The sequence below is a fragment of the Delphinapterus leucas genome, chromosome 19, assembly GCF_059928025.1.
Source record: "Delphinapterus leucas isolate spDelLeu-1000000601 "Yukka" chromosome 19, BTC_Dleu_Yukka2, whole genome shotgun sequence".
Taxonomy (NCBI): domain Eukaryota; kingdom Metazoa; phylum Chordata; class Mammalia; order Artiodactyla; family Monodontidae; genus Delphinapterus; species Delphinapterus leucas.
Window position 1 is genome coordinate 30892451 of NC_143147.1, and position 25084 is coordinate 30917534.

At 77.4% G+C, this 25084-nt stretch overlaps 24 non-coding genes across 24 annotated transcripts; all 24 read left to right on the top strand.

Annotated features, from left to right (window-relative positions):
• Positions 1-37: 37 nt before the first annotated feature.
• LOC149746316 (5S ribosomal RNA) lies at positions 38-156 on the top strand. Its single transcript, XR_016389339.1, has one exon. It is a non-coding gene; the product is annotated as a 5S ribosomal RNA (ribosomal RNA).
• Positions 157-1090: 934 nt separating this feature from the next.
• Positions 1091-1209, top strand: LOC149746317 (5S ribosomal RNA). Its single transcript, XR_016389341.1, has one exon. It is a non-coding gene; the product is annotated as a 5S ribosomal RNA (ribosomal RNA).
• A 934-nt stretch (positions 1210-2143) lies between these two features.
• On the top strand, positions 2144-2262 carry LOC149746318 (5S ribosomal RNA). Its single transcript, XR_016389342.1, has one exon. It is a non-coding gene; the product is annotated as a 5S ribosomal RNA (ribosomal RNA).
• A 934-nt stretch (positions 2263-3196) lies between these two features.
• LOC149746319 (5S ribosomal RNA) lies at positions 3197-3315 on the top strand. Its single transcript, XR_016389343.1, has one exon. It is a non-coding gene; the product is annotated as a 5S ribosomal RNA (ribosomal RNA).
• A 934-nt stretch (positions 3316-4249) lies between these two features.
• LOC149746320 (5S ribosomal RNA) lies at positions 4250-4368 on the top strand. Its single transcript, XR_016389344.1, has one exon. It is a non-coding gene; the product is annotated as a 5S ribosomal RNA (ribosomal RNA).
• Positions 4369-5302: 934 nt separating this feature from the next.
• Positions 5303-5421, top strand: LOC149746321 (5S ribosomal RNA). Its single transcript, XR_016389345.1, has one exon. It is a non-coding gene; the product is annotated as a 5S ribosomal RNA (ribosomal RNA).
• Positions 5422-6355: 934 nt separating this feature from the next.
• LOC149746322 (5S ribosomal RNA) lies at positions 6356-6474 on the top strand. Its single transcript, XR_016389346.1, has one exon. It is a non-coding gene; the product is annotated as a 5S ribosomal RNA (ribosomal RNA).
• Positions 6475-7408: 934 nt separating this feature from the next.
• Positions 7409-7527, top strand: LOC149746323 (5S ribosomal RNA). Its single transcript, XR_016389347.1, has one exon. It is a non-coding gene; the product is annotated as a 5S ribosomal RNA (ribosomal RNA).
• A 934-nt stretch (positions 7528-8461) lies between these two features.
• LOC149746324 (5S ribosomal RNA) lies at positions 8462-8580 on the top strand. The gene has a single exon (XR_016389348.1). It is a non-coding gene; the product is annotated as a 5S ribosomal RNA (ribosomal RNA).
• Positions 8581-9514: 934 nt separating this feature from the next.
• LOC149746325 (5S ribosomal RNA) lies at positions 9515-9633 on the top strand. The gene has a single exon (XR_016389349.1). It is a non-coding gene; the product is annotated as a 5S ribosomal RNA (ribosomal RNA).
• A 934-nt stretch (positions 9634-10567) lies between these two features.
• Positions 10568-10686, top strand: LOC149746326 (5S ribosomal RNA). Its single transcript, XR_016389350.1, has one exon. It is a non-coding gene; the product is annotated as a 5S ribosomal RNA (ribosomal RNA).
• A 934-nt stretch (positions 10687-11620) lies between these two features.
• Positions 11621-11739, top strand: LOC149746327 (5S ribosomal RNA). Its single transcript, XR_016389352.1, has one exon. It is a non-coding gene; the product is annotated as a 5S ribosomal RNA (ribosomal RNA).
• A 934-nt stretch (positions 11740-12673) lies between these two features.
• Positions 12674-12792, top strand: LOC149746328 (5S ribosomal RNA). The gene has a single exon (XR_016389353.1). It is a non-coding gene; the product is annotated as a 5S ribosomal RNA (ribosomal RNA).
• Positions 12793-13726: 934 nt separating this feature from the next.
• Positions 13727-13845, top strand: LOC149746329 (5S ribosomal RNA). The gene has a single exon (XR_016389354.1). It is a non-coding gene; the product is annotated as a 5S ribosomal RNA (ribosomal RNA).
• A 934-nt stretch (positions 13846-14779) lies between these two features.
• Positions 14780-14898, top strand: LOC149746330 (5S ribosomal RNA). Its single transcript, XR_016389355.1, has one exon. It is a non-coding gene; the product is annotated as a 5S ribosomal RNA (ribosomal RNA).
• Positions 14899-15832: 934 nt separating this feature from the next.
• On the top strand, positions 15833-15951 carry LOC149746331 (5S ribosomal RNA). The gene has a single exon (XR_016389356.1). It is a non-coding gene; the product is annotated as a 5S ribosomal RNA (ribosomal RNA).
• A 934-nt stretch (positions 15952-16885) lies between these two features.
• Positions 16886-17004, top strand: LOC149746332 (5S ribosomal RNA). Its single transcript, XR_016389357.1, has one exon. It is a non-coding gene; the product is annotated as a 5S ribosomal RNA (ribosomal RNA).
• A 934-nt stretch (positions 17005-17938) lies between these two features.
• On the top strand, positions 17939-18057 carry LOC149746333 (5S ribosomal RNA). Its single transcript, XR_016389358.1, has one exon. It is a non-coding gene; the product is annotated as a 5S ribosomal RNA (ribosomal RNA).
• Positions 18058-18991: 934 nt separating this feature from the next.
• Positions 18992-19110, top strand: LOC149746334 (5S ribosomal RNA). Its single transcript, XR_016389359.1, has one exon. It is a non-coding gene; the product is annotated as a 5S ribosomal RNA (ribosomal RNA).
• A 934-nt stretch (positions 19111-20044) lies between these two features.
• On the top strand, positions 20045-20163 carry LOC149746335 (5S ribosomal RNA). The gene has a single exon (XR_016389360.1). It is a non-coding gene; the product is annotated as a 5S ribosomal RNA (ribosomal RNA).
• Positions 20164-21097: 934 nt separating this feature from the next.
• LOC149746336 (5S ribosomal RNA) lies at positions 21098-21216 on the top strand. The gene has a single exon (XR_016389361.1). It is a non-coding gene; the product is annotated as a 5S ribosomal RNA (ribosomal RNA).
• A 934-nt stretch (positions 21217-22150) lies between these two features.
• Positions 22151-22269, top strand: LOC149746337 (5S ribosomal RNA). The gene has a single exon (XR_016389363.1). It is a non-coding gene; the product is annotated as a 5S ribosomal RNA (ribosomal RNA).
• A 934-nt stretch (positions 22270-23203) lies between these two features.
• Positions 23204-23322, top strand: LOC149746338 (5S ribosomal RNA). The gene has a single exon (XR_016389364.1). It is a non-coding gene; the product is annotated as a 5S ribosomal RNA (ribosomal RNA).
• A 934-nt stretch (positions 23323-24256) lies between these two features.
• On the top strand, positions 24257-24375 carry LOC149746339 (5S ribosomal RNA). The gene has a single exon (XR_016389365.1). It is a non-coding gene; the product is annotated as a 5S ribosomal RNA (ribosomal RNA).
• Positions 24376-25084: the final 709 nt, after the last annotated feature.

Here is a 25084-nt window from a genome sequence, read left to right on the forward strand (position 1 = left end):
AGTGGGCCTCAAGAGGCAGCCCGCCGTCCCCGCCCCCGTCTACGGCCATACCACCCTGAACGCGCCCGATCTCGTCTGATCTCGGAAGCTAAGCAGGGTCGGGCCTGGTTAGTACTTGGATGGGAGACCGCCTGGGAATACCGGGTGCTGTAGGCTTTTTGCCTCCCGCTCCGCCTTCTCCTTTAACTCGCCCGCGGGCGGTGGCCGCCGGCTCCGCCCGCGCCGGGGCCCCGCTGCAGGCCCCGCCTCCTCAGGCCCCTCCCACCACGGCGCGCGCGCCGGAGGGGGCGCTCCCCGCCGGCCCGGCCCGCCAGGCGGCCAGAAGGCGGCCCTGGAAGGCAGCCGCACCCCAGACGCCCCCGGGGTGCCTGGCCCGGACCCAGGCTCCGCCGCGGGCCCGGTTGCCGTCCCTTCGGCCAGCGAGCCCCTCGACCTGCACCTGGCCGCCCCCACCGGCGCCCCGCCCCGGTGCCGCCACCTGTGTGCCGGTGGGTGTGTCCCTCCACAGCTCCCTCCGGCAAAAGCCCCGCCCCCCGCCGTGTCGCCGCCGCGGCCGGGTGCGGGAGCGGGATCGAGGGCAGGGGCCGCTTCCCCGGGCCTGCCGGCCGCCAGGGGCGGGCTCCTGAGCTCGGCGGGTGGTGTGCGGGCAAGGGTGGCCTCGCCGGGGCTGAGGGGCCGTGGCGACACGATGGTGGCTCCCAGTGGCTTCGGGCCAGCTGCTGTCGGGCAGGAGGGCCGGCCCGGGCTGCGGCTGGGCGGCGCCTAGCGCCGCGTGGGCGGGCAGGGGCGATGCCCAAGGGACCGCGGGCCCCGGGCCCTGAAGCCTCCGGGGCCACGTCCCTGTGAGCGACGGGCCGGATCTTGGGCGGGGCGCCAAGCGCCGAAGGGTTCGCTGGCTCACGCCCGCCCTCGGCTGGGAGGGGGTGGCCAAACCCTCCGCCTCCGCCACCGCCCGGTACCCGAGACCTCCGTTCCCCCTGCCTGGGCGGGCGACGGGGTCCTGCCGGGGCGGGCTGACCGCCAGGCTGGCGGTGAGGCGCAAGCGCCAGCGAAAGTGGGCCTCAAGAGGCAGCCCGCCGTCCCCGCCCCCGTCTACGGCCATACCACCCTGAACGCGCCCGATCTCGTCTGATCTCGGAAGCTAAGCAGGGTCGGGCCTGGTTAGTACTTGGATGGGAGACCGCCTGGGAATACCGGGTGCTGTAGGCTTTTTGCCTCCCGCTCCGCCTTCTCCTTTAACTCGCCCGCGGGCGGTGGCCGCCGGCTCCGCCCGCGCCGGGGCCCCGCTGCAGGCCCCGCCTCCTCAGGCCCCTCCCACCACGGCGCGCGCGCCGGAGGGGGCGCTCCCCGCCGGCCCGGCCCGCCAGGCGGCCAGAAGGCGGCCCTGGAAGGCAGCCGCACCCCAGACGCCCCCGGGGTGCCTGGCCCGGACCCAGGCTCCGCCGCGGGCCCGGTTGCCGTCCCTTCGGCCAGCGAGCCCCTCGACCTGCACCTGGCCGCCCCCACCGGCGCCCCGCCCCGGTGCCGCCACCTGTGTGCCGGTGGGTGTGTCCCTCCACAGCTCCCTCCGGCAAAAGCCCCGCCCCCCGCCGTGTCGCCGCCGCGGCCGGGTGCGGGAGCGGGATCGAGGGCAGGGGCCGCTTCCCCGGGCCTGCCGGCCGCCAGGGGCGGGCTCCTGAGCTCGGCGGGTGGTGTGCGGGCAAGGGTGGCCTCGCCGGGGCTGAGGGGCCGTGGCGACACGATGGTGGCTCCCAGTGGCTTCGGGCCAGCTGCTGTCGGGCAGGAGGGCCGGCCCGGGCTGCGGCTGGGCGGCGCCTAGCGCCGCGTGGGCGGGCAGGGGCGATGCCCAAGGGACCGCGGGCCCCGGGCCCTGAAGCCTCCGGGGCCACGTCCCTGTGAGCGACGGGCCGGATCTTGGGCGGGGCGCCAAGCGCCGAAGGGTTCGCTGGGTCACGCCCGCCCTCGGCTGGGAGGGGGTGGCCAAACCCTCCGCCTCCGCCACCGCCCGGTACCCGAGACCTCCGTTCCCCCTGCCTGGGCGGGCGACGGGGTCCTGCCGGGGCGGGCTGACCGCCAGGCTGGCGGTGAGGCGCAAGCGCCAGCGAAAGTGGGCCTCAAGAGGCAGCCCGCCGTCCCCGCCCCCGTCTACGGCCATACCACCCTGAACGCGCCCGATCTCGTCTGATCTCGGAAGCTAAGCAGGGTCGGGCCTGGTTAGTACTTGGATGGGAGACCGCCTGGGAATACCGGGTGCTGTAGGCTTTTTGCCTCCCGCTCCGCCTTCTCCTTTAACTCGCCCGCGGGCGGTGGCCGCCGGCTCCGCCCGCGCCGGGGCCCCGCTGCAGGCCCCGCCTCCTCAGGCCCCTCCCACCACGGCGCGCGCGCCGGAGGGGGCGCTCCCCGCCGGCCCGGCCCGCCAGGCGGCCAGAAGGCGGCCCTGGAAGGCAGCCGCACCCCAGACGCCCCCGGGGTGCCTGGCCCGGACCCAGGCTCCGCCGCGGGCCCGGTTGCCGTCCCTTCGGCCAGCGAGCCCCTCGACCTGCACCTGGCCGCCCCCACCGGCGCCCCGCCCCGGTGCCGCCACCTGTGTGCCGGTGGGTGTGTCCCTCCACAGCTCCCTCCGGCAAAAGCCCCGCCCCCCGCCGTGTCGCCGCCGCGGCCGGGTGCGGGAGCGGGATCGAGGGCAGGGGCCGCTTCCCCGGGCCTGCCGGCCGCCAGGGGCGGGCTCCTGAGCTCGGCGGGTGGTGTGCGGGCAAGGGTGGCCTCGCCGGGGCTGAGGGGCCGTGGCGACACGATGGTGGCTCCCAGTGGCTTCGGGCCAGCTGCTGTCGGGCAGGAGGGCCGGCCCGGACTGCGGCTGGGCGGCGCCTAGCGCCGCGTGGGCGGGCAGGGGCGATGCCCAAGGGACCGCGGGCCCCGGGCCCTGAAGCCTCCGGGGCCACGTCCCTGTGAGCGACGGGCCGGATCTTGGGCGGGGCGCCAAGCGCCGAAGGGTTCGCTGGGTCACGCCCGCCCTCGGCTGGGAGGGGGTGGCCAAACCCTCCGCCTCCGCCACCGCCCGGTACCCGAGACCTCCGTTCCCCCTGCCTGGGCGGGCGACGGGGTCCTGCCGGGGCGGGCTGACCGCCAGGCTGGCGGTGAGGCGCAAGCGCCAGCGAAAGTGGGCCTCAAGAGGCAGCCCGCCGTCCCCGCCCCCGTCTACGGCCATACCACCCTGAACGCGCCCGATCTCGTCTGATCTCGGAAGCTAAGCAGGGTCGGGCCTGGTTAGTACTTGGATGGGAGACCGCCTGGGAATACCGGGTGCTGTAGGCTTTTTGCCTCCCGCTCCGCCTTCTCCTTTAACTCGCCCGCGGGCGGTGGCCGCCGGCTCCGCCCGCGCCGGGGCCCCGCTGCAGGCCCCGCCTCCTCAGGCCCCTCCCACCACGGCGCGCGCGCCGGAGGGGGCGCTCCCCGCCGGCCCGGCCCGCCAGGCGGCCAGAAGGCGGCCCTGGAAGGCAGCCGCACCCCAGACGCCCCCGGGGTGCCTGGCCCGGACCCAGGCTCCGCCGCGGGCCCGGTTGCCGTCCCTTCGGCCAGCGAGCCCCTCGACCTGCACCTGGCCGCCCCCACCGGCGCCCCGCCCCGGTGCCGCCACCTGTGTGCCGGTGGGTGTGTCCCTCCACAGCTCCCTCCGGCAAAAGCCCCGCCCCCCGCCGTGTCGCCGCCGCGGCCGGGTGCGGGAGCGGGATCGAGGGCAGGGGCCGCTTCCCCGGGCCTGCCGGCCGCCAGGGGCGGGCTCCTGAGCTCGGCGGGTGGTGTGCGGGCAAGGGTGGCCTCGCCGGGGCTGAGGGGCCGTGGCGACACGATGGTGGCTCCCAGTGGCTTCGGGCCAGCTGCTGTCGGGCAGGAGGGCCGGCCCGGGCTGCGGCTGGGCGGCGCCTAGCGCCGCGTGGGCGGGCAGGGGCGATGCCCAAGGGACCGCGGGCCCCGGGCCCTGAAGCCTCCGGGGCCACGTCCCTGTGAGCGACGGGCCGGATCTTGGGCGGGGCGCCAAGCGCCGAAGGGTTCGCTGGGTCACGCCCGCCCTCGGCTGGGAGGGGGTGGCCAAACCCTCCGCCTCCGCCACCGCCCGGTACCCGAGACCTCCGTTCCCCCTGCCTGGGCGGGCGACGGGGTCCTGCCGGGGCGGGCTGACCGCCAGGCTGGCGGTGAGGCGCAAGCGCCAGCGAAAGTGGGCCTCAAGAGGCAGCCCGCCGTCCCCGCCCCCGTCTACGGCCATACCACCCTGAACGCGCCCGATCTCGTCTGATCTCGGAAGCTAAGCAGGGTCGGGCCTGGTTAGTACTTGGATGGGAGACCGCCTGGGAATACCGGGTGCTGTAGGCTTTTTGCCTCCCGCTCCGCCTTCTCCTTTAACTCGCCCGCGGGCGGTGGCCGCCGGCTCCGCCCGCGCCGGGGCCCCGCTGCAGGCCCCGCCTCCTCAGGCCCCTCCCACCACGGCGCGCGCGCCGGAGGGGGCGCTCCCCGCCGGCCCGGCCCGCCAGGCGGCCAGAAGGCGGCCCTGGAAGGCAGCCGCACCCCAGACGCCCCCGGGGTGCCTGGCCCGGACCCAGGCTCCGCCGCGGGCCCGGTTGCCGTCCCTTCGGCCAGCGAGCCCCTCGACCTGCACCTGGCCGCCCCCACCGGCGCCCCGCCCCGGTGCCGCCACCTGTGTGCCGGTGGGTGTGTCCCTCCACAGCTCCCTCCGGCAAAAGCCCCGCCCCCCGCCGTGTCGCCGCCGCGGCCGGGTGCGGGAGCGGGATCGAGGGCAGGGGCCGCTTCCCCGGGCCTGCCGGCCGCCAGGGGCGGGCTCCTGAGCTCGGCGGGTGGTGTGCGGGCAAGGGTGGCCTCGCCGGGGCTGAGGGGCCGTGGCGACACGATGGTGGCTCCCAGTGGCTTCGGGCCAGCTGCTGTCGGGCAGGAGGGCCGGCCCGGACTGCGGCTGGGCGGCGCCTAGCGCCGCGTGGGCGGGCAGGGGCGATGCCCAAGGGACCGCGGGCCCCGGGCCCTGAAGCCTCCGGGGCCACGTCCCTGTGAGCGACGGGCCGGATCTTGGGCGGGGCGCCAAGCGCCGAAGGGTTCGCTGGCTCACGCCCGCCCTCGGCTGGGAGGGGGTGGCCAAACCCTCCGCCTCCGCCACCGCCCGGTACCCGAGACCTCCGTTCCCCCTGCCTGGGCGGGCGACGGGGTCCTGCCGGGGCGGGCTGACCGCCAGGCTGGCGGTGAGGCGCAAGCGCCAGCGAAAGTGGGCCTCAAGAGGCAGCCCGCCGTCCCCGCCCCCGTCTACGGCCATACCACCCTGAACGCGCCCGATCTCGTCTGATCTCGGAAGCTAAGCAGGGTCGGGCCTGGTTAGTACTTGGATGGGAGACCGCCTGGGAATACCGGGTGCTGTAGGCTTTTTGCCTCCCGCTCCGCCTTCTCCTTTAACTCGCCCGCGGGCGGTGGCCGCCGGCTCCGCCCGCGCCGGGGCCCCGCTGCAGGCCCCGCCTCCTCAGGCCCCTCCCACCACGGCGCGCGCGCCGGAGGGGGCGCTCCCCGCCGGCCCGGCCCGCCAGGCGGCCAGAAGGCGGCCCTGGAAGGCAGCCGCACCCCAGACGCCCCCGGGGTGCCTGGCCCGGACCCAGGCTCCGCCGCGGGCCCGGTTGCCGTCCCTTCGGCCAGCGAGCCCCTCGACCTGCACCTGGCCGCCCCCACCGGCGCCCCGCCCCGGTGCCGCCACCTGTGTGCCGGTGGGTGTGTCCCTCCACAGCTCCCTCCGGCAAAAGCCCCGCCCCCCGCCGTGTCGCCGCCGCGGCCGGGTGCGGGAGCGGGATCGAGGGCAGGGGCCGCTTCCCCGGGCCTGCCGGCCGCCAGGGGCGGGCTCCTGAGCTCGGCGGGTGGTGTGCGGGCAAGGGTGGCCTCGCCGGGGCTGAGGGGCCGTGGCGACACGATGGTGGCTCCCAGTGGCTTCGGGCCAGCTGCTGTCGGGCAGGAGGGCCGGCCCGGGCTGCGGCTGGGCGGCGCCTAGCGCCGCGTGGGCGGGCAGGGGCGATGCCCAAGGGACCGCGGGCCCCGGGCCCTGAAGCCTCCGGGGCCACGTCCCTGTGAGCGACGGGCCGGATCTTGGGCGGGGCGCCAAGCGCCGAAGGGTTCGCTGGCTCACGCCCGCCCTCGGCTGGGAGGGGGTGGCCAAACCCTCCGCCTCCGCCACCGCCCGGTACCCGAGACCTCCGTTCCCCCTGCCTGGGCGGGCGACGGGGTCCTGCCGGGGCGGGCTGACCGCCAGGCTGGCGGTGAGGCGCAAGCGCCAGCGAAAGTGGGCCTCAAGAGGCAGCCCGCCGTCCCCGCCCCCGTCTACGGCCATACCACCCTGAACGCGCCCGATCTCGTCTGATCTCGGAAGCTAAGCAGGGTCGGGCCTGGTTAGTACTTGGATGGGAGACCGCCTGGGAATACCGGGTGCTGTAGGCTTTTTGCCTCCCGCTCCGCCTTCTCCTTTAACTCGCCCGCGGGCGGTGGCCGCCGGCTCCGCCCGCGCCGGGGCCCCGCTGCAGGCCCCGCCTCCTCAGGCCCCTCCCACCACGGCGCGCGCGCCGGAGGGGGCGCTCCCCGCCGGCCCGGCCCGCCAGGCGGCCAGAAGGCGGCCCTGGAAGGCAGCCGCACCCCAGACGCCCCCGGGGTGCCTGGCCCGGACCCAGGCTCCGCCGCGGGCCCGGTTGCCGTCCCTTCGGCCAGCGAGCCCCTCGACCTGCACCTGGCCGCCCCCACCGGCGCCCCGCCCCGGTGCCGCCACCTGTGTGCCGGTGGGTGTGTCCCTCCACAGCTCCCTCCGGCAAAAGCCCCGCCCCCCGCCGTGTCGCCGCCGCGGCCGGGTGCGGGAGCGGGATCGAGGGCAGGGGCCGCTTCCCCGGGCCTGCCGGCCGCCAGGGGCGGGCTCCTGAGCTCGGCGGGTGGTGTGCGGGCAAGGGTGGCCTCGCCGGGGCTGAGGGGCCGTGGCGACACGATGGTGGCTCCCAGTGGCTTCGGGCCAGCTGCTGTCGGGCAGGAGGGCCGGCCCGGACTGCGGCTGGGCGGCGCCTAGCGCCGCGTGGGCGGGCAGGGGCGATGCCCAAGGGACCGCGGGCCCCGGGCCCTGAAGCCTCCGGGGCCACGTCCCTGTGAGCGACGGGCCGGATCTTGGGCGGGGCGCCAAGCGCCGAAGGGTTCGCTGGGTCACGCCCGCCCTCGGCTGGGAGGGGGTGGCCAAACCCTCCGCCTCCGCCACCGCCCGGTACCCGAGACCTCCGTTCCCCCTGCCTGGGCGGGCGACGGGGTCCTGCCGGGGCGGGCTGACCGCCAGGCTGGCGGTGAGGCGCAAGCGCCAGCGAAAGTGGGCCTCAAGAGGCAGCCCGCCGTCCCCGCCCCCGTCTACGGCCATACCACCCTGAACGCGCCCGATCTCGTCTGATCTCGGAAGCTAAGCAGGGTCGGGCCTGGTTAGTACTTGGATGGGAGACCGCCTGGGAATACCGGGTGCTGTAGGCTTTTTGCCTCCCGCTCCGCCTTCTCCTTTAACTCGCCCGCGGGCGGTGGCCGCCGGCTCCGCCCGCGCCGGGGCCCCGCTGCAGGCCCCGCCTCCTCAGGCCCCTCCCACCACGGCGCGCGCGCCGGAGGGGGCGCTCCCCGCCGGCCCGGCCCGCCAGGCGGCCAGAAGGCGGCCCTGGAAGGCAGCCGCACCCCAGACGCCCCCGGGGTGCCTGGCCCGGACCCAGGCTCCGCCGCGGGCCCGGTTGCCGTCCCTTCGGCCAGCGAGCCCCTCGACCTGCACCTGGCCGCCCCCACCGGCGCCCCGCCCCGGTGCCGCCACCTGTGTGCCGGTGGGTGTGTCCCTCCACAGCTCCCTCCGGCAAAAGCCCCGCCCCCCGCCGTGTCGCCGCCGCGGCCGGGTGCGGGAGCGGGATCGAGGGCAGGGGCCGCTTCCCCGGGCCTGCCGGCCGCCAGGGGCGGGCTCCTGAGCTCGGCGGGTGGTGTGCGGGCAAGGGTGGCCTCGCCGGGGCTGAGGGGCCGTGGCGACACGATGGTGGCTCCCAGTGGCTTCGGGCCAGCTGCTGTCGGGCAGGAGGGCCGGCCCGGACTGCGGCTGGGCGGCGCCTAGCGCCGCGTGGGCGGGCAGGGGCGATGCCCAAGGGACCGCGGGCCCCGGGCCCTGAAGCCTCCGGGGCCACGTCCCTGTGAGCGACGGGCCGGATCTTGGGCGGGGCGCCAAGCGCCGAAGGGTTCGCTGGCTCACGCCCGCCCTCGGCTGGGAGGGGGTGGCCAAACCCTCCGCCTCCGCCACCGCCCGGTACCCGAGACCTCCGTTCCCCCTGCCTGGGCGGGCGACGGGGTCCTGCCGGGGCGGGCTGACCGCCAGGCTGGCGGTGAGGCGCAAGCGCCAGCGAAAGTGGGCCTCAAGAGGCAGCCCGCCGTCCCCGCCCCCGTCTACGGCCATACCACCCTGAACGCGCCCGATCTCGTCTGATCTCGGAAGCTAAGCAGGGTCGGGCCTGGTTAGTACTTGGATGGGAGACCGCCTGGGAATACCGGGTGCTGTAGGCTTTTTGCCTCCCGCTCCGCCTTCTCCTTTAACTCGCCCGCGGGCGGTGGCCGCCGGCTCCGCCCGCGCCGGGGCCCCGCTGCAGGCCCCGCCTCCTCAGGCCCCTCCCACCACGGCGCGCGCGCCGGAGGGGGCGCTCCCCGCCGGCCCGGCCCGCCAGGCGGCCAGAAGGCGGCCCTGGAAGGCAGCCGCACCCCAGACGCCCCCGGGGTGCCTGGCCCGGACCCAGGCTCCGCCGCGGGCCCGGTTGCCGTCCCTTCGGCCAGCGAGCCCCTCGACCTGCACCTGGCCGCCCCCACCGGCGCCCCGCCCCGGTGCCGCCACCTGTGTGCCGGTGGGTGTGTCCCTCCACAGCTCCCTCCGGCAAAAGCCCCGCCCCCCGCCGTGTCGCCGCCGCGGCCGGGTGCGGGAGCGGGATCGAGGGCAGGGGCCGCTTCCCCGGGCCTGCCGGCCGCCAGGGGCGGGCTCCTGAGCTCGGCGGGTGGTGTGCGGGCAAGGGTGGCCTCGCCGGGGCTGAGGGGCCGTGGCGACACGATGGTGGCTCCCAGTGGCTTCGGGCCAGCTGCTGTCGGGCAGGAGGGCCGGCCCGGACTGCGGCTGGGCGGCGCCTAGCGCCGCGTGGGCGGGCAGGGGCGATGCCCAAGGGACCGCGGGCCCCGGGCCCTGAAGCCTCCGGGGCCACGTCCCTGTGAGCGACGGGCCGGATCTTGGGCGGGGCGCCAAGCGCCGAAGGGTTCGCTGGGTCACGCCCGCCCTCGGCTGGGAGGGGGTGGCCAAACCCTCCGCCTCCGCCACCGCCCGGTACCCGAGACCTCCGTTCCCCCTGCCTGGGCGGGCGACGGGGTCCTGCCGGGGCGGGCTGACCGCCAGGCTGGCGGTGAGGCGCAAGCGCCAGCGAAAGTGGGCCTCAAGAGGCAGCCCGCCGTCCCCGCCCCCGTCTACGGCCATACCACCCTGAACGCGCCCGATCTCGTCTGATCTCGGAAGCTAAGCAGGGTCGGGCCTGGTTAGTACTTGGATGGGAGACCGCCTGGGAATACCGGGTGCTGTAGGCTTTTTGCCTCCCGCTCCGCCTTCTCCTTTAACTCGCCCGCGGGCGGTGGCCGCCGGCTCCGCCCGCGCCGGGGCCCCGCTGCAGGCCCCGCCTCCTCAGGCCCCTCCCACCACGGCGCGCGCGCCGGAGGGGGCGCTCCCCGCCGGCCCGGCCCGCCAGGCGGCCAGAAGGCGGCCCTGGAAGGCAGCCGCACCCCAGACGCCCCCGGGGTGCCTGGCCCGGACCCAGGCTCCGCCGCGGGCCCGGTTGCCGTCCCTTCGGCCAGCGAGCCCCTCGACCTGCACCTGGCCGCCCCCACCGGCGCCCCGCCCCGGTGCCGCCACCTGTGTGCCGGTGGGTGTGTCCCTCCACAGCTCCCTCCGGCAAAAGCCCCGCCCCCCGCCGTGTCGCCGCCGCGGCCGGGTGCGGGAGCGGGATCGAGGGCAGGGGCCGCTTCCCCGGGCCTGCCGGCCGCCAGGGGCGGGCTCCTGAGCTCGGCGGGTGGTGTGCGGGCAAGGGTGGCCTCGCCGGGGCTGAGGGGCCGTGGCGACACGATGGTGGCTCCCAGTGGCTTCGGGCCAGCTGCTGTCGGGCAGGAGGGCCGGCCCGGGCTGCGGCTGGGCGGCGCCTAGCGCCGCGTGGGCGGGCAGGGGCGATGCCCAAGGGACCGCGGGCCCCGGGCCCTGAAGCCTCCGGGGCCACGTCCCTGTGAGCGACGGGCCGGATCTTGGGCGGGGCGCCAAGCGCCGAAGGGTTCGCTGGCTCACGCCCGCCCTCGGCTGGGAGGGGGTGGCCAAACCCTCCGCCTCCGCCACCGCCCGGTACCCGAGACCTCCGTTCCCCCTGCCTGGGCGGGCGACGGGGTCCTGCCGGGGCGGGCTGACCGCCAGGCTGGCGGTGAGGCGCAAGCGCCAGCGAAAGTGGGCCTCAAGAGGCAGCCCGCCGTCCCCGCCCCCGTCTACGGCCATACCACCCTGAACGCGCCCGATCTCGTCTGATCTCGGAAGCTAAGCAGGGTCGGGCCTGGTTAGTACTTGGATGGGAGACCGCCTGGGAATACCGGGTGCTGTAGGCTTTTTGCCTCCCGCTCCGCCTTCTCCTTTAACTCGCCCGCGGGCGGTGGCCGCCGGCTCCGCCCGCGCCGGGGCCCCGCTGCAGGCCCCGCCTCCTCAGGCCCCTCCCACCACGGCGCGCGCGCCGGAGGGGGCGCTCCCCGCCGGCCCGGCCCGCCAGGCGGCCAGAAGGCGGCCCTGGAAGGCAGCCGCACCCCAGACGCCCCCGGGGTGCCTGGCCCGGACCCAGGCTCCGCCGCGGGCCCGGTTGCCGTCCCTTCGGCCAGCGAGCCCCTCGACCTGCACCTGGCCGCCCCCACCGGCGCCCCGCCCCGGTGCCGCCACCTGTGTGCCGGTGGGTGTGTCCCTCCACAGCTCCCTCCGGCAAAAGCCCCGCCCCCCGCCGTGTCGCCGCCGCGGCCGGGTGCGGGAGCGGGATCGAGGGCAGGGGCCGCTTCCCCGGGCCTGCCGGCCGCCAGGGGCGGGCTCCTGAGCTCGGCGGGTGGTGTGCGGGCAAGGGTGGCCTCGCCGGGGCTGAGGGGCCGTGGCGACACGATGGTGGCTCCCAGTGGCTTCGGGCCAGCTGCTGTCGGGCAGGAGGGCCGGCCCGGGCTGCGGCTGGGCGGCGCCTAGCGCCGCGTGGGCGGGCAGGGGCGATGCCCAAGGGACCGCGGGCCCCGGGCCCTGAAGCCTCCGGGGCCACGTCCCTGTGAGCGACGGGCCGGATCTTGGGCGGGGCGCCAAGCGCCGAAGGGTTCGCTGGGTCACGCCCGCCCTCGGCTGGGAGGGGGTGGCCAAACCCTCCGCCTCCGCCACCGCCCGGTACCCGAGACCTCCGTTCCCCCTGCCTGGGCGGGCGACGGGGTCCTGCCGGGGCGGGCTGACCGCCAGGCTGGCGGTGAGGCGCAAGCGCCAGCGAAAGTGGGCCTCAAGAGGCAGCCCGCCGTCCCCGCCCCCGTCTACGGCCATACCACCCTGAACGCGCCCGATCTCGTCTGATCTCGGAAGCTAAGCAGGGTCGGGCCTGGTTAGTACTTGGATGGGAGACCGCCTGGGAATACCGGGTGCTGTAGGCTTTTTGCCTCCCGCTCCGCCTTCTCCTTTAACTCGCCCGCGGGCGGTGGCCGCCGGCTCCGCCCGCGCCGGGGCCCCGCTGCAGGCCCCGCCTCCTCAGGCCCCTCCCACCACGGCGCGCGCGCCGGAGGGGGCGCTCCCCGCCGGCCCGGCCCGCCAGGCGGCCAGAAGGCGGCCCTGGAAGGCAGCCGCACCCCAGACGCCCCCGGGGTGCCTGGCCCGGACCCAGGCTCCGCCGCGGGCCCGGTTGCCGTCCCTTCGGCCAGCGAGCCCCTCGACCTGCACCTGGCCGCCCCCACCGGCGCCCCGCCCCGGTGCCGCCACCTGTGTGCCGGTGGGTGTGTCCCTCCACAGCTCCCTCCGGCAAAAGCCCCGCCCCCCGCCGTGTCGCCGCCGCGGCCGGGTGCGGGAGCGGGATCGAGGGCAGGGGCCGCTTCCCCGGGCCTGCCGGCCGCCAGGGGCGGGCTCCTGAGCTCGGCGGGTGGTGTGCGGGCAAGGGTGGCCTCGCCGGGGCTGAGGGGCCGTGGCGACACGATGGTGGCTCCCAGTGGCTTCGGGCCAGCTGCTGTCGGGCAGGAGGGCCGGCCCGGACTGCGGCTGGGCGGCGCCTAGCGCCGCGTGGGCGGGCAGGGGCGATGCCCAAGGGACCGCGGGCCCCGGGCCCTGAAGCCTCCGGGGCCACGTCCCTGTGAGCGACGGGCCGGATCTTGGGCGGGGCGCCAAGCGCCGAAGGGTTCGCTGGGTCACGCCCGCCCTCGGCTGGGAGGGGGTGGCCAAACCCTCCGCCTCCGCCACCGCCCGGTACCCGAGACCTCCGTTCCCCCTGCCTGGGCGGGCGACGGGGTCCTGCCGGGGCGGGCTGACCGCCAGGCTGGCGGTGAGGCGCAAGCGCCAGCGAAAGTGGGCCTCAAGAGGCAGCCCGCCGTCCCCGCCCCCGTCTACGGCCATACCACCCTGAACGCGCCCGATCTCGTCTGATCTCGGAAGCTAAGCAGGGTCGGGCCTGGTTAGTACTTGGATGGGAGACCGCCTGGGAATACCGGGTGCTGTAGGCTTTTTGCCTCCCGCTCCGCCTTCTCCTTTAACTCGCCCGCGGGCGGTGGCCGCCGGCTCCGCCCGCGCCGGGGCCCCGCTGCAGGCCCCGCCTCCTCAGGCCCCTCCCACCACGGCGCGCGCGCCGGAGGGGGCGCTCCCCGCCGGCCCGGCCCGCCAGGCGGCCAGAAGGCGGCCCTGGAAGGCAGCCGCACCCCAGACGCCCCCGGGGTGCCTGGCCCGGACCCAGGCTCCGCCGCGGGCCCGGTTGCCGTCCCTTCGGCCAGCGAGCCCCTCGACCTGCACCTGGCCGCCCCCACCGGCGCCCCGCCCCGGTGCCGCCACCTGTGTGCCGGTGGGTGTGTCCCTCCACAGCTCCCTCCGGCAAAAGCCCCGCCCCCCGCCGTGTCGCCGCCGCGGCCGGGTGCGGGAGCGGGATCGAGGGCAGGGGCCGCTTCCCCGGGCCTGCCGGCCGCCAGGGGCGGGCTCCTGAGCTCGGCGGGTGGTGTGCGGGCAAGGGTGGCCTCGCCGGGGCTGAGGGGCCGTGGCGACACGATGGTGGCTCCCAGTGGCTTCGGGCCAGCTGCTGTCGGGCAGGAGGGCCGGCCCGGGCTGCGGCTGGGCGGCGCCTAGCGCCGCGTGGGCGGGCAGGGGCGATGCCCAAGGGACCGCGGGCCCCGGGCCCTGAAGCCTCCGGGGCCACGTCCCTGTGAGCGACGGGCCGGATCTTGGGCGGGGCGCCAAGCGCCGAAGGGTTCGCTGGCTCACGCCCGCCCTCGGCTGGGAGGGGGTGGCCAAACCCTCCGCCTCCGCCACCGCCCGGTACCCGAGACCTCCGTTCCCCCTGCCTGGGCGGGCGACGGGGTCCTGCCGGGGCGGGCTGACCGCCAGGCTGGCGGTGAGGCGCAAGCGCCAGCGAAAGTGGGCCTCAAGAGGCAGCCCGCCGTCCCCGCCCCCGTCTACGGCCATACCACCCTGAACGCGCCCGATCTCGTCTGATCTCGGAAGCTAAGCAGGGTCGGGCCTGGTTAGTACTTGGATGGGAGACCGCCTGGGAATACCGGGTGCTGTAGGCTTTTTGCCTCCCGCTCCGCCTTCTCCTTTAACTCGCCCGCGGGCGGTGGCCGCCGGCTCCGCCCGCGCCGGGGCCCCGCTGCAGGCCCCGCCTCCTCAGGCCCCTCCCACCACGGCGCGCGCGCCGGAGGGGGCGCTCCCCGCCGGCCCGGCCCGCCAGGCGGCCAGAAGGCGGCCCTGGAAGGCAGCCGCACCCCAGACGCCCCCGGGGTGCCTGGCCCGGACCCAGGCTCCGCCGCGGGCCCGGTTGCCGTCCCTTCGGCCAGCGAGCCCCTCGACCTGCACCTGGCCGCCCCCACCGGCGCCCCGCCCCGGTGCCGCCACCTGTGTGCCGGTGGGTGTGTCCCTCCACAGCTCCCTCCGGCAAAAGCCCCGCCCCCCGCCGTGTCGCCGCCGCGGCCGGGTGCGGGAGCGGGATCGAGGGCAGGGGCCGCTTCCCCGGGCCTGCCGGCCGCCAGGGGCGGGCTCCTGAGCTCGGCGGGTGGTGTGCGGGCAAGGGTGGCCTCGCCGGGGCTGAGGGGCCGTGGCGACACGATGGTGGCTCCCAGTGGCTTCGGGCCAGCTGCTGTCGGGCAGGAGGGCCGGCCCGGGCTGCGGCTGGGCGGCGCCTAGCGCCGCGTGGGCGGGCAGGGGCGATGCCCAAGGGACCGCGGGCCCCGGGCCCTGAAGCCTCCGGGGCCACGTCCCTGTGAGCGACGGGCCGGATCTTGGGCGGGGCGCCAAGCGCCGAAGGGTTCGCTGGCTCACGCCCGCCCTCGGCTGGGAGGGGGTGGCCAAACCCTCCGCCTCCGCCACCGCCCGGTACCCGAGACCTCCGTTCCCCCTGCCTGGGCGGGCGACGGGGTCCTGCCGGGGCGGGCTGACCGCCAGGCTGGCGGTGAGGCGCAAGCGCCAGCGAAAGTGGGCCTCAAGAGGCAGCCCGCCGTCCCCGCCCCCGTCTACGGCCATACCACCCTGAACGCGCCCGATCTCGTCTGATCTCGGAAGCTAAGCAGGGTCGGGCCTGGTTAGTACTTGGATGGGAGACCGCCTGGGAATACCGGGTGCTGTAGGCTTTTTGCCTCCCGCTCCGCCTTCTCCTTTAACTCGCCCGCGGGCGGTGGCCGCCGGCTCCGCCCGCGCCGGGGCCCCGCTGCAGGCCCCGCCTCCTCAGGCCCCTCCCACCACGGCGCGCGCGCCGGAGGGGGCGCTCCCCGCCGGCCCGGCCCGCCAGGCGGCCAGAAGGCGGCCCTGGAAGGCAGCCGCACCCCAGACGCCCCCGGGGTGCCTGGCCCGGACCCAGGCTCCGCCGCGGGCCCGGTTGCCGTCCCTTCGGCCAGCGAGCCCCTCGACCTGCACCTGGCCGCCCCCACCGGCGCCCCGCCCCGGTGCCGCCACCTGTGTGCCGGTGGGTGTGTCCCTCCACAGCTCCCTCCGGCAAAAGCCCCGCCCCCCGCCGTGTCGCCGCCGCGGCCGGGTGCGGGAGCGGGATCGAGGGCAGGGGCCGCTTCCCCGGGCCTGCCGGCCGCCAGGGGCGGGCTCCTGAGCTCGGCGGGTGGTGTGCGGGCAAGGGTGGCCTCGCCGGGGCTGAGGGGCCGTGGCGACACGATGGTGGCTCCCAGTGGCTTCGGGCCAGCTGCTGTCGGGCAGGAGGGCCGGCCCGGACTGCGGCTGGGCGGCGCCTAGCGCCGCGTGGGCGGGCAGGGGCGATGCCCAAGGGACCGCGGGCCCCGGGCCCTGAAGCCTCCGGGGCCACGTCCCTGTGAGCGACGGGCCGGATCTTGGGCGGGGCGCCAAGCGCCGAAGGGTTCGCTGGGTCACGCCCGCCCTCGGCTGGGAGGGGGTGGCCAAACCCTCCGCCTCCGCCACCGCCCGGTACCCGAGACCTCCGTTCCCCCTGCCTGGGCGGGCGACGGGGTCCTGCCGGGGCGGGCTGACCGCCAGGCTGGCGGTGAGGCGCAAGCGCCAGCGAAAGTGGGCCTCAAGAGGCAGCCCGCCGTCCCCGCCCCCGTCTACGGCCATACCACCCTGAACGCGCCCGATCTCGTCTGATCTCGGAAGCTAAGCAGGGTCGGGCCTGGTTAGTACTTGGATGGGAGACCGCCTGGGAATACCGGGTGCTGTAGGCTTTTTGCCTCCCGCTCCGCCTTCTCCTTTAACTCGCCCGCGGGCGGTGGCCGCCGGCTCCGCCCGCGCCGGGGCCCCGCTGCAGGCCCCGCCTCCTCAGGCCCCTCCCACCACGGCGCGCGCGCCGGAGGGGGCGCTCCCCGCCGGCCCGGCCCGCCAGGCGGCCAGAAGGCGGCCCTGGAAGGCAGCCGCACCCCAGACGCCCCCGGGGTGCCTGGCCCGGACCCAGGCTCCGCCGCGGGCCCGGTTGCCGTCCCTTCGGCCAGCGAGCCCCTCGACCTGCACCTGGCCGCCCCCACCGGCGCCCCGCCCCGGTGCCGCCACCTGTGTGCCGGTGGGTGTGTCCCTCCACAGCTCCCTCCGGCAAAAGCCCCGCCCCCCGCCGTGTCGCCGCCGCGGCCGGGTGCGGGAGCGGGATCGAGGGCAGGGGCCGCTTCCCCGGGCCTGCCGGCCGCCAGGGGCGGGCTCCTGAGCTCGGCGGGTGGTGTGCGGGCAAGGGTGGCCTCGCCGGGGCTGAGGGGCCGTGGCGACACGATGGTGGCTCCCAGTGGCTTCGGGCCAGCTGCTGTCGGGCAGGAGGGCCGGCCCGGACTGCGGCTGGGCGGCGCCTAGCGCCGCGTGGGCGGGCAGGGGCGATGCCCAAGGGACCGCGGGCCCCGGGCCCTGAAGCCTCCGGGGCCACGTCCCTGTGAGCGACGGGCCGGATCTTGGGCGGGGCGCCAAGCGCCGAAGGGTTCGCTGGGTCACGCCCGCCCTCGGCTGGGAGGGGGTGGCCAAACCCTCCGCCTCCGCCACCGCCCGGTACCCGAGACCTCCGTTCCCCCTGCCTGGGCGGGCGACGGGGTCCTGCCGGGGCGGGCTGACCGCCAGGCTGGCGGTGAGGCGCAAGCGCCAGCGAAAGTGGGCCTCAAGAGGCAGCCCGCCGTCCCCGCCCCCGTCTACGGCCATACCACCCTGAACGCGCCCGATCTCGTCTGATCTCGGAAGCTAAGCAGGGTCGGGCCTGGTTAGTACTTGGATGGGAGACCGCCTGGGAATACCGGGTGCTGTAGGCTTTTTGCCTCCCGCTCCGCCTTCTCCTTTAACTCGCCCGCGGGCGGTGGCCGCCGGCTCCGCCCGCGCCGGGGCCCCGCTGCAGGCCCCGCCTCCTCAGGCCCCTCCCACCACGGCGCGCGCGCCGGAGGGGGCGCTCCCCGCCGGCCCGGCCCGCCAGGCGGCCAGAAGGCGGCCCTGGAAGGCAGCCGCACCCCAGACGCCCCCGGGGTGCCTGGCCCGGACCCAGGCTCCGCCGCGGGCCCGGTTGCCGTCCCTTCGGCCAGCGAGCCCCTCGACCTGCACCTGGCCGCCCCCACCGGCGCCCCGCCCCGGTGCCGCCACCTGTGTGCCGGTGGGTGTGTCCCTCCACAGCTCCCTCCGGCAAAAGCCCCGCCCCCCGCCGTGTCGCCGCCGCGGCCGGGTGCGGGAGCGGGATCGAGGGCAGGGGCCGCTTCCCCGGGCCTGCCGGCCGCCAGGGGCGGGCTCCTGAGCTCGGCGGGTGGTGTGCGGGCAAGGGTGGCCTCGCCGGGGCTGAGGGGCCGTGGCGACACGATGGTGGCTCCCAGTGGCTTCGGGCCAGCTGCTGTCGGGCAGGAGGGCCGGCCCGGGCTGCGGCTGGGCGGCGCCTAGCGCCGCGTGGGCGGGCAGGGGCGATGCCCAAGGGACCGCGGGCCCCGGGCCCTGAAGCCTCCGGGGCCACGTCCCTGTGAGCGACGGGCCGGATCTTGGGCGGGGCGCCAAGCGCCGAAGGGTTCGCTGGGTCACGCCCGCCCTCGGCTGGGAGGGGGTGGCCAAACCCTCCGCCTCCGCCACCGCCCGGTACCCGAGACCTCCGTTCCCCCTGCCTGGGCGGGCGACGGGGTCCTGCCGGGGCGGGCTGACCGCCAGGCTGGCGGTGAGGCGCAAGCGCCAGCGAAAGTGGGCCTCAAGAGGCAGCCCGCCGTCCCCGCCCCCGTCTACGGCCATACCACCCTGAACGCGCCCGATCTCGTCTGATCTCGGAAGCTAAGCAGGGTCGGGCCTGGTTAGTACTTGGATGGGAGACCGCCTGGGAATACCGGGTGCTGTAGGCTTTTTGCCTCCCGCTCCGCCTTCTCCTTTAACTCGCCCGCGGGCGGTGGCCGCCGGCTCCGCCCGCGCCGGGGCCCCGCTGCAGGCCCCGCCTCCTCAGGCCCCTCCCACCACGGCGCGCGCGCCGGAGGGGGCGCTCCCCGCCGGCCCGGCCCGCCAGGCGGCCAGAAGGCGGCCCTGGAAGGCAGCCGCACCCCAGACGCCCCCGGGGTGCCTGGCCCGGACCCAGGCTCCGCCGCGGGCCCGGTTGCCGTCCCTTCGGCCAGCGAGCCCCTCGACCTGCACCTGGCCGCCCCCACCGGCGCCCCGCCCCGGTGCCGCCACCTGTGTGCCGGTGGGTGTGTCCCTCCACAGCTCCCTCCGGCAAAAGCCCCGCCCCCCGCCGTGTCGCCGCCGCGGCCGGGTGCGGGAGCGGGATCGAGGGCAGGGGCCGCTTCCCCGGGCCTGCCGGCCGCCAGGGGCGGGCTCCTGAGCTCGGCGGGTGGTGTGCGGGCAAGGGTGGCCTCGCCGGGGCTGAGGGGCCGTGGCGACACGATGGTGGCTCCCAGTGGCTTCGGGCCAGCTGCTGTCGGGCAGGAGGGCCGGCCCGGGCTGCGGCTGGGCGGCGCCTAGCGCCGCGTGGGCGGGCAGGGGCGATGCCCAAGGGACCGCGGGCCCCGGGCCCTGAAGCCTCCGGGGCCACGTCCCTGTGAGCGACGGGCCGGATCTTGGGCGGGGCGCCAAGCGCCGAAGGGTTCGCTGGCTCACGCCCGCCCTCGGCTGGGAGGGGGTGGCCAAACCCTCCGCCTCCGCCACCGCCCGGTACCCGAGACCTCCGTTCCCCCTGCCTGGGCGGGCGACGGGGTCCTGCCGGGGCGGGCTGACCGCCAGGCTGGCGGTGAGGCGCAAGCGCCAGCGAAAGTGGGCCTCAAGAGGCAGCCCGCCGTCCCCGCCCCCGTCTACGGCCATACCACCCTGAACGCGCCCGATCTCGTCTGATCTCGGAAGCTAAGCAGGGTCGGGCCTGGTTAGTACTTGGATGGGAGACCGCCTGGGAATACCGGGTGCTGTAGGCTTTTTGCCTCCCGCTCCGCCTTCTCCTTTAACTCGCCCGCGGGCGGTGGCCGCCGGCTCCGCCCGCGCCGGGGCCCCGCTGCAGGCCCCGCCTCCTCAGGCCCCTCCCACCACGGCGCGCGCGCCGGAGGGGGCGCTCCCCGCCGGCCCGGCCCGCCAGGCGGCCAGAAGGCGGCCCTGGAAGGCAGCCGCACCCCAGACGCCCCCGGGGTGCCTGGCCCGGACCCAGGCTCCGCCGCGGGCCCGGTTGCCGTCCCTTCGGCCAGCGAGCCCCTCGACCTGCACCTGGCCGCCCCCACCGGCGCCCCGCCCCGGTGCCGCCACCTGTGTGCCGGTGGGTGTGTCCCTCCACAGCTCCCTCCGGCAAAAGCCCCGCCCCCCGCCGTGTCGCCGCCGCGGCCGGGTGCGGGAGCGGGATCGAGGGCAGGGGCCGCTTCCCCGGGCCTGCCGGCCGCCAGGGGCGGGCTCCTGAGCTCGGCGGGTGGTGTGCGGGCAAGGGTGGCCTCGCCGGGGCTGAGGGGCCGTGGCGACACGATGGTGGCTCCCAGTGGCTTCGGGCCAGCTGCTGTCGGGCAGGAGGGCCGGCCCGGGCTGCGGCTGGGCGGCGCCTAGCGCCGCGTGGGCGGGCAGGGGCGATGCCCAAGGGACCGCGGGCCCCGGGCCCTGAAGCCTCCGGGGCCACGTCCCTGTGAGCGACGGGCCGGATCTTGGGCGGGGCGCCAAGCGCCGAAGGGTTCGCTGGCTCACGCCCGCCCTCGGCTGGGAGGGGGTGGCCAAACCCTCCGCCTCCGCCACCGCCCGGTACCCGAGACCTCCGTTCCCCCTGCCTGGGCGGGCGACGGGGTCCTGCCGGGGCGGGCTGACCGCCAGGCTGGCGGTGAGGCGCAAGCGCCAGCGAAAGTGGGCCTCAAGAGGCAGCCCGCCGTCCCCGCCCCCGTCTACGGCCATACCACCCTGAACGCGCCCGATCTCGTCTGATCTCGGAAGCTAAGCAGGGTCGGGCCTGGTTAGTACTTGGATGGGAGACCGCCTGGGAATACCGGGTGCTGTAGGCTTTTTGCCTCCCGCTCCGCCTTCTCCTTTAACTCGCCCGCGGGCGGTGGCCGCCGGCTCCGCCCGCGCCGGGGCCCCGCTGCAGGCCCCGCCTCCTCAGGCCCCTCCCACCACGGCGCGCGCGCCGGAGGGGGCGCTCCCCGCCGGCCCGGCCCGCCAGGCGGCCAGAAGGCGGCCCTGGAAGGCAGCCGCACCCCAGACGCCCCCGGGGTGCCTGGCCCGGACCCAGGCTCCGCCGCGGGCCCGGTTGCCGTCCCTTCGGCCAGCGAGCCCCTCGACCTGCACCTGGCCGCCCCCACCGGCGCCCCGCCCCGGTGCCGCCACCTGTGTGCCGGTGGGTGTGTCCCTCCACAGCTCCCTCCGGCAAAAGCCCCGCCCCCCGCCGTGTCGCCGCCGCGGCCGGGTGCGGGAGCGGGATCGAGGGCAGGGGCCGCTTCCCCGGGCCTGCCGGCCGCCAGGGGCGGGCTCCTGAGCTCGGCGGGTGGTGTGCGGGCAAGGGTGGCCTCGCCGGGGCTGAGGGGCCGTGGCGACACGATGGTGGCTCCCAGTGGCTTCGGGCCAGCTGCTGTCGGGCAGGAGGGCCGGCCCGGGCTGCGGCTGGGCGGCGCCTAGCGCCGCGTGGGCGGGCAGGGGCGATGCCCAAGGGACCGCGGGCCCCGGGCCCTGAAGCCTCCGGGGCCACGTCCCTGTGAGCGACGGGCCGGATCTTGGGCGGGGCGCCAAGCGCCGAAGGGTTCGCTGGCTCACGCCCGCCCTCGGCTGGGAGGGGGTGGCCAAACCCTCCGCCTCCGCCACCGCCCGGTACCCGAGACCTCCGTTCCCCCTGCCTGGGCGGGCGACGGGGTCCTGCCGGGGCGGGCTGACCGCCAGGCTGGCGGTGAGGCGCAAGCGCCAGCGAAAGTGGGCCTCAAGAGGCAGCCCGCCGTCCCCGCCCCCGTCTACGGCCATACCACCCTGAACGCGCCCGATCTCGTCTGATCTCGGAAGCTAAGCAGGGTCGGGCCTGGTTAGTACTTGGATGGGAGACCGCCTGGGAATACCGGGTGCTGTAGGCTTTTTGCCTCCCGCTCCGCCTTCTCCTTTAACTCGCCCGCGGGCGGTGGCCGCCGGCTCCGCCCGCGCCGGGGCCCCGCTGCAGGCCCCGCCTCCTCAGGCCCCTCCCACCACGGCGCGCGCGCCGGAGGGGGCGCTCCCCGCCGGCCCGGCCCGCCAGGCGGCCAGAAGGCGGCCCTGGAAGGCAGCCGCACCCCAGACGCCCCCGGGGTGCCTGGCCCGGACCCAGGCTCCGCCGCGGGCCCGGTTGCCGTCCCTTCGGCCAGCGAGCCCCTCGACCTGCACCTGGCCGCCCCCACCGGCGCCCCGCCCCGGTGCCGCCACCTGTGTGCCGGTGGGTGTGTCCCTCCACAGCTCCCTCCGGCAAAAGCCCCGCCCCCCGCCGTGTCGCCGCCGCGGCCGGGTGCGGGAGCGGGATCGAGGGCAGGGGCCGCTTCCCCGGGCCTGCCGGCCGCCAGGGGCGGGCTCCTGAGCTCGGCGGGTGGTGTGCGGGCAAGGGTGGCCTCGCCGGGGCTGAGGGGCCGTGGCGACACGATGGTGGCTCCCAGTGGCTTCGGGCCAGCTGCTGTCGGGCAGGAGGGCCGGCCCGGGCTGCGGCTGGGCGGCGCCTAGCGCCGCGTGGGCGGGCAGGGGCGATGCCCAAGGGACCGCGGGCCCCGGGCCCTGAAGCCTCCGGGGCCACGTCCCTGTGAGCGACGGGCCGGATCTTGGGCGGGGCGCCAAGCGCCGAAGGGTTCGCTGGGTCACGCCCGCCCTCGGCTGGGAGGGGGTGGCCAAACCCTCCGCCTCCGCCACCGCCCGGTACCCGAGACCTCCGTTCCCCCTGCCTGGGCGGGCGACGGGGTCCTGCCGGGGCGGGCTGACCGCCAGGCTGGCGGTGAGGCGCAAGCGCCAGCGAAAGTGGGCCTCAAGAGGCAGCCCGCCGTCCCCGCCCCCGTCTACGGCCATACCACCCTGAACGCGCCCGATCTCGTCTGATCTCGGAAGCTAAGCAGGGTCGGGCCTGGTTAGTACTTGGATGGGAGACCGCCTGGGAATACCGGGTGCTGTAGGCTTTTTGCCTCCCGCTCCGCCTTCTCCTTTAACTCGCCCGCGGGCGGTGGCCGCCGGCTCCGCCCGCGCCGGGGCCCCGCTGCAGGCCCCGCCTCCTCAGGCCCCTCCCACCACGGCGCGCGCGCCGGAGGGGGCGCTCCCCGCCGGCCCGGCCCGCCAGGCGGCCAGAAGGCGGCCCTGGAAGGCAGCCGCACCCCAGACGCCCCCGGGGTGCCTGGCCCGGACCCAGGCTCCGCCGCGGGCCCGGTTGCCGTCCCTTCGGCCAGCGAGCCCCTCGACCTGCACCTGGCCGCCCCCACCGGCGCCCCGCCCCGGTGCCGCCACCTGTGTGCCGGTGGGTGTGTCCCTCCACAGCTCCCTCCGGCAAAAGCCCCGCCCCCCGCCGTGTCGCCGCCGCGGCCGGGTGCGGGAGCGGGATCGAGGGCAGGGGCCGCTTCCCCGGGCCTGCCGGCCGCCAGGGGCGGGCTCCTGAGCTCGGCGGGTGGTGTGCGGGCAAGGGTGGCCTCGCCGGGGCTGAGGGGCCGTGGCGACACGATGGTGGCTCCCAGTGGCTTCGGGCCAGCTGCTGTCGGGCAGGAGGGCCGGCCCGGGCTGCGGCTGGGCGGCGCCTAGCGCCGCGTGGGCGGGCAGGGGCGATGCCCAAGGGACCGCGGGCCCCGGGCCCTGAAGCCTCCGGGGCCACGTCCCTGTGAGCGACGGGCCGGATCTTGGGCGGGGCGCCAAGCGCCGAAGGGTTCGCTGGCTCACGCCCGCCCTCGGCTGGGAGGGGGTGGCCAAACCCTCCGCCTCCGCCACCGCCCGGTACCCGAGACCTCCGTTCCCCCTGCCTGGGCGGGCGACGGGGTCCTGCCGGGGCGGGCTGACCGCCAGGCTGGCGGTGAGGCGCAAGCGCCAGCGAAAGTGGGCCTCAAGAGGCAGCCCGCCGTCCCCGCCCCCGTCTACGGCCATACCACCCTGAACGCGCCCGATCTCGTCTGATCTCGGAAGCTAAGCAGGGTCGGGCCTGGTTAGTACTTGGATGGGAGACCGCCTGGGAATACCGGGTGCTGTAGGCTTTTTGCCTCCCGCTCCGCCTTCTCCTTTAACTCGCCCGCGGGCGGTGGCCGCCGGCTCCGCCCGCGCCGGGGCCCCGCTGCAGGCCCCGCCTCCTCAGGCCCCTCCCACCACGGCGCGCGCGCCGGAGGGGGCGCTCCCCGCCGGCCCGGCCCGCCAGGCGGCCAGAAGGCGGCCCTGGAAGGCAGCCGCACCCCAGACGCCCCCGGGGTGCCTGGCCCGGACCCAGGCTCCGCCGCGGGCCCGGTTGCCGTCCCTTCGGCCAGCGAGCCCCTCGACCTGCACCTGGCCGCCCCCACCGGCGCCCCGCCCCGGTGCCGCCACCTGTGTGCCGGTGGGTGTGTCCCTCCACAGCTCCCTCCGGCAAAAGCCCCGCCCCCCGCCGTGTCGCCGCCGCGGCCGGGTGCGGGAGCGGGATCGAGGGCAGGGGCCGCTTCCCCGGGCCTGCCGGCCGCCAGGGGCGGGCTCCTGAGCTCGGCGGGTGGTGTGCGGGCAAGGGTGGCCTCGCCGGGGCTGAGGGGCCGTGGCGACACGATGGTGGCTCCCAGTGGCTTCGGGCCAGCTGCTGTCGGGCAGGAGGGCCGGCCCGGGCTGCGGCTGGGCGGCGCCTAGCGCCGCGTGGGCGGGCAGGGGCGATGCCCAAGGGACCGCGGGCCCCGGGCCCTGAAGCCTCCGGGGCCACGTCCCTGTGAGCGACGGGCCGGATCTTGGGCGGGGCGCCAAGCGCCGAAGGGTTCGCTGGGTCACGCCCGCCCTCGGCTGGGAGGGGGTGGCCAAACCCTCCGCCTCCGCCACCGCCCGGTACCCGAGACCTCCGTTCCCCCTGCCTGGGCGGGCGACGGGGTCCTGCCGGGGCGGGCTGACCGCCAGGCTGGCGGTGAGGCGCAAGCGCCAGCGAAAGTGGGCCTCAAGAGGCAGCCCGCCGTCCCCGCCCCCGTCTACGGCCATACCACCCTGAACGCGCCCGATCTCGTCTGATCTCGGAAGCTAAGCAGGGTCGGGCCTGGTTAGTACTTGGATGGGAGACCGCCTGGGAATACCGGGTGCTGTAGGCTTTTTGCCTCCCGCTCCGCCTTCTCCTTTAACTCGCCCGCGGGCGGTGGCCGCCGGCTCCGCCCGCGCCGGGGCCCCGCTGCAGGCCCCGCCTCCTCAGGCCCCTCCCACCACGGCGCGCGCGCCGGAGGGGGCGCTCCCCGCCGGCCCGGCCCGCCAGGCGGCCAGAAGGCGGCCCTGGAAGGCAGCCGCACCCCAGACGCCCCCGGGGTGCCTGGCCCGGACCCAGGCTCCGCCGCGGGCCCGGTTGCCGTCCCTTCGGCCAGCGAGCCCCTCGACCTGCACCTGGCCGCCCCCACCGGCGCCCCGCCCCGGTGCCGCCACCTGTGTGCCGGTGGGTGTGTCCCTCCACAGCTCCCTCCGGCAAAAGCCCCGCCCCCCGCCGTGTCGCCGCCGCGGCCGGGTGCGGGAGCGGGATCGAGGGCAGGGGCCGCTTCCCCGGGCCTGCCGGCCGCCAGGGGCGGGCTCCTGAGCTCGGCGGGTGGTGTGCGGGCAAGGGTGGCCTCGCCGGGGCTGAGGGGCCGTGGCGACACGATGGTGGCTCCCAGTGGCTTCGGGCCAGCTGCTGTCGGGCAGGAGGGCCGGCCCGGGCTGCGGCTGGGCGGCGCCTAGCGCCGCGTGGGCGGGCAGGGGCGATGCCCAAGGGACCGCGGGCCCCGGGCCCTGAAGCCTCCGGGGCCACGTCCCTGTGAGCGACGGGCCGGATCTTGG